Here is a 5,000-nt window from a genome sequence, read left to right on the forward strand (position 1 = left end):
AAATTGATTATTTTATGTCTCTAATACGCCATTGATTGTCACACTATGCAATTGATTTTCTATTAGTGTTAATGATTAACCATTGCGCGAGATTGAAAGGATATTTGTTATCTTTGATTGTCCAAAGGTGCAATGGTTCATCCGTTGATGCTATTGAATGTTAATTCACATGCAAATAGCGTTATTGAAAGTTCGTTCGCGTTATTGAAGTTCATGGAAGTGCTAATGAACGTAGTTTCGACTGTTGACGTAAATGAATGTATCTTTTGCGTAAATGAACAGCAAAAGGTGTAGTTCCCAGATCACCCATTAAGGTCCAATTTGTTCCGCTTGGGATTAGGAATTCGGAACAATTGGTTCTCTTTTTAACAATAAAGGACCATTTTGTTCCGTATCTTTATAAAAGCACGTTCCCATTTTATCAAAAGGAACACATGTTTAGGAACAATAGTTCCCAAATCACCCATTAAGGACCAATTTGTTCCGCTCGGGATTCGGAACTCGGAACAATTGGTTCCCCTTTTAGCAATGAAGGACCATTTTGTTCCCAAGTAGTATGAAAGCACGTTCCGAATTCATCAAAAGGAACACAAAAAAGAGGAACAATCTGTTCTCGCTTTTCCAGAGGGGACCGTTCCAGAACCAAGAAAAGGAACACCTTTGAAAAACAAAATGCGCTCAAAAACATCGTTAGTTAAAAAGAAAGAAGCCAAAAAGCGACTAAAAGATCACTTTGTGGAACACAATCGAATGCCGAAATTTTGCTGACGAAATACAACACTCAACTCAAAAAAGGAAACAAAATTGAAATTTGGGAAATGTTATAGATCGTTTCCCTTATTTCTTGGTTCCCTTTTCACTTCGGTCCGCGGTGAACGGACCAATTGAGTGTTTTGAAGAATCGTTAAATCCGCCATTTCCGATTTTGTTCGCCCGGTACACGTTGAAGGAGAATCTCGTGAGACAGTGGTCAACCCTGTTTGGGATCGCCACCGAATTTGAACGCAGGCGCTACAAGAGACAAATAGACAACTTATTTTTATTCGCCATTTACTTGCAGTTAAAGAGAGAAGCGATTCATCGTAAAGTCCCCGGGATATCCGTAAGATCCGGCCAATCCGAACCCTCCCGAGAACTTTTCGGCCAGCTCGCTCAACTCATCTTGCATTGAAATATTCATGAGGTACGACCTGGCCGAAGAGTTTTCCGACCGGGACCGAAATGGCCGGGACTCGAAAACTTTCCGAAAACAAAATCGATATCATCATATCATATAAGCTCTGTAAGACAAAACTAAACTGCAAGTAGATTGTGAATGATCTATTTATAGCCGAAGAGAGAAGTTATGTGATGCAATATTCATAGCATCTCCGGGAAATCCGTGATATCCGCTTTTTCCGACCAAGCTGAGATAATAATCAAGTGTCACGTGGGACGACAGAGCGATACGAATAGCCGTAACATCCGGCCAATCCGAACCCTCCCGAAGACCTTTCTGTCGAGAAAGTCGGATTTATCGGATTTCCCGAAGATGCAACGAATATCTAACGATGTAAAACAACTTACAGTTAAATTGACAAGTTATATGATAAGATATTCATGGCATCTCCGGGAAATCCGTGAAATCTGACTTTTCCGACCCCTTCTGAGATAATAATCAAGTGTCACGTACCGAAATGGCCGGGAATCGAGAATTTTCCGAAGACAAAATAGATATCACATCATACAACCTCTGCAAAACAAGACAAAACTGCAAGTAGATTGTGAATGATCTACTTACAGCCGAAGAGAGAAATTATGTCATGCAATATTCATAGCATCTCCGGGAAATCCGTGATATCGGCCTTTTCCGACCCAGCTGAGATAATAATCAAGTGTCACGTGGGACCACAGAGCGAGACGAATAGCCGTAACATCCGGCCAATCCGAACCCTTCCGAAAACCTTTTTGTCGGAAAAGTCGGAAACCATCAATATCTGGTCAATATCCGGAGAATGGTAACAAGAATAACAATAACCATCAAACGGAAAAGTACTGGACTATTCAAAGGAAAGTTTAAACAGAACATAACTGATAATAATAATAATAATAATAATAATAATAATAATAATAATATGTTTTGTAAAGATATTGATAATACTTACAGTAGTAAAGAGAAGTAGACTGTTTAAATATTCATATCCCCGTGAAATCCGTCTTTCCCGTCTTCCAGTTTAGGATTAATTCAAGGGGGGACACTTGCAGTGTCACTGATTTTCGGGATGTAATACATCATGCAAAGTGCATACTTATTTGAGAAGGAAAAGACGGATTTCACGGATTTGACGGGGATATGAATATTTAATTCTTTTTACTTCTCCTTACAACTGTAAGTATAATATATAGTATGTATTATAATAAGAAAAGTGATAGTACTTACAGTAGTAAAGAGAAGTAGACTGTTTAAATATTCATATCCCCGTGAAATCCGTCTTTCCCGTCTTCCAGTTTAGGATTAATTCAAGGGCGGACACTTGCAGTGTCACTGATTTTCGGGATGTAATACATCATGCAAAGTGCATACTTATTTGAGAAGGAAAAAGACGGATTTCACGGATTTGACGGGGATATGAATATTTAATTCTTTTTACTTCTCCTTACAACTGTAAGTATAATATATAGTATGTATTATAATAAGAAAAGTGATAGTACTTACAGTAGTAAAGAGAAGTAGACTGTTTAAATATTCATATCCCCGTGAAATCCGTCTTTCCCGTCTTCCAGTTTAGGATTAATTCAAGGGCGGACACTTGCAGTGTCACTGATTTTCGGGATGTAATACATCATGCAAAGTGCATACTTATTTGAGAAGGAAAAAGACGGATTTCACGGATTTGACGGGGATATGAATATTTAATTCTTTTTACTTCTCCTTACAACTGTAAGTATAATATATAGTATGTATTATAATAAGAAAAGTGATAGTACTTACAGTAGTAAAGAGAAGTAGACTGTTTAAATATTCATATCCCCGTGAAATCCGTCTTTCCCGTCTTCCAGTTTAGGATTAATTCAAGGGCGGACACTTGCAGTGTCACTGATTTTCGGGATGTAATACATCATGCAAAGTGCATACTTATTTGAGAAGGAAAAAGACGGATTTCACGGATTTGACGGGGATATGAATATTTAATTCTTTTTACTTCTCCTTACAACTGTAAGTATAATATATAGTATGTATTATAACAATAGTGATAGTACTTACAGCAGTAAAGATAAGCAGAATGTTTAAATATTCATATCCTCGTGAAATCGGTCTGATATCACGGATTTCCCGGACATACTATGAATATTGCATCACATAACTTCTCTCTTCGGCTTTAAGTAGATCATTCACAATCTACTTGCAGTTTTGTCTTGTTTTGTAGAGATTATATGATGTGATATCGATTTTGTCTTCGGAAAATTCTCGATTCCCGGCCATTTCGGTACGTGACACTTGATTATTATCGCAGAAGGGGTCGGAAAAGGCGGATATTACGGATTTCCCGGATATGCTATGAATATTGCATCACATAACTTCTCTCTTCGGCTGTAAGTAGATCATTCACAATCTACTTGCAGTTTTGTTTTGTTTTACAGAGCTTATATGATGTGATGATATCGATTTTGTTTTCGGAAAGTTCTCGAGTCCCGGCCATTTCGGTCGGAAAACTCCTCGGCCAGGTCGTACTTCATGAATATTTCAATGCAAAGTGAGCTGAGGGAGCCGACCGAGAGGTATTCGGTTCGGGTTCGGGTTAGCCGGATCTTATGGCTCTTCGTACAGCTCTTTCGCCTGACATGCCATTTGAATGTTATTTGAAATCAGCCGGAATAGCCGGATTTCCCGGAGATGCTATGAATATTACATCACATAACATCTCTCCTCAACTGTAAGTGGCTTCACACAGGTCTACTTGCATTTTTGTTTTTGTTTCGTTTTGTTTTTGCTTTGTTTGCTAGGGTTATATGTTGTGATTTCGACCGCGTCTCCGGAAAATCCTCGAGTCTCGGCAATTTCGGCCCCTTCCAGAAACTTTGCGGCCAGCACTCTCGTCTCACATTTCACATGCATATTGATGATAAATAGTCTGGTCAAAAGGTCTTTGAAAGGGAACGGAAAATAACCGGATCTCAATATCATACTACAGAACCTCTCCTTTAACTGCAAGTTTACTACATGCATTAAACCCTAAATCGATGACCAGTTTATTCGTCTTCGATTCTCGTCTAGCTCTGTCACTGGAAGGTGCTCCATCGATAACTTCTTGAGAGAGCCCGGAAACGACGGATTATTTGGCTGTTCCGAAATTGTGTTTACATTATTGTATTGTATCGTTTTTCTCTTTCGCCCAAAATGATGCAGATATGTCCAGAAATGCCTCTAATTAGATGCACGCCGTTTTAATAAGCGTCGAATGATGGCCACTTGAAGTAAGGCCTATTTTGTTCTTTTTCGCGTTCTTTTTTTTTTGGTTTGTTTGTTCGATTCTCCGGTTAATGTGAGTGTCTGTTTTGTTTTTGTTTTCGGTCACCGCGCATTTCCCTGGGGTATTTGGATGCCGCCGAGTAAGGTGCATCCGCGACAAATTTCACGTGACGATGCAGTATTGTGAGTGCGAAATGCGTGTGCAACGTGAGGTACAACTCTCTCCGTCGGTCTTGGGCTTCAATTTGCAAGACGCGCGATTCTTGCGATACAGCAATTTCAAGTACGTTTACTTCAATGCATGGAATGTTATTTCAACTTTTAACTGAATGCTAACTAAGAAAATTCCCCTGTTTTTCAGGCATTCCAAACGCAGCATTTTTCTTTAGTGCGATTGCCACACACGAGAGAAAGAAGGAACCCGTCAACGGGCAAAGCGACGACGATTCCGATGAAAATGATACTGCCGAAGAAATGAAAAGTCAAGTACGAAGTCAAGTGGACCGGCTGGTGGGAGGAAACGTGGAAAACACAGAAAAAGTCTTGCACC

General features: G+C 39.3%; 1 long non-coding RNA gene across 2 annotated transcripts in view; it reads left to right on the forward strand.

Moving 5' to 3' along the window:
* The first annotated feature begins 3,782 nt into the window (after positions 1-3,782).
* LOC138057467 (uncharacterized) overlaps positions 3,783-5,000 on the forward strand; it is a 2,465-nt gene continuing 1,247 nt past the window's right edge. The window contains exons 1-2 of one of the 2 annotated variants that reach the window (XR_011133682.1): positions 3,783-3,914; positions 4,812-5,000. The exon at positions 4,812-5,000 is cut by the window's right edge and continues 110 nt beyond it. This is a non-coding gene — a long non-coding RNA (uncharacterized lncRNA). Of the gene's footprint in view, positions 3,915-4,006; positions 4,734-4,811 lie in introns of those variants that run through there. The other variant, XR_011133681.1, reaches the window with a different exon arrangement.

Source organism: Montipora capricornis, chromosome 7 (genome assembly GCF_036669925.1).
Source record: "Montipora capricornis isolate CH-2021 chromosome 7, ASM3666992v2, whole genome shotgun sequence".
In the NCBI taxonomy this organism is placed as follows: Eukaryota; Metazoa; Cnidaria; class Anthozoa; order Scleractinia; family Acroporidae; genus Montipora; species Montipora capricornis.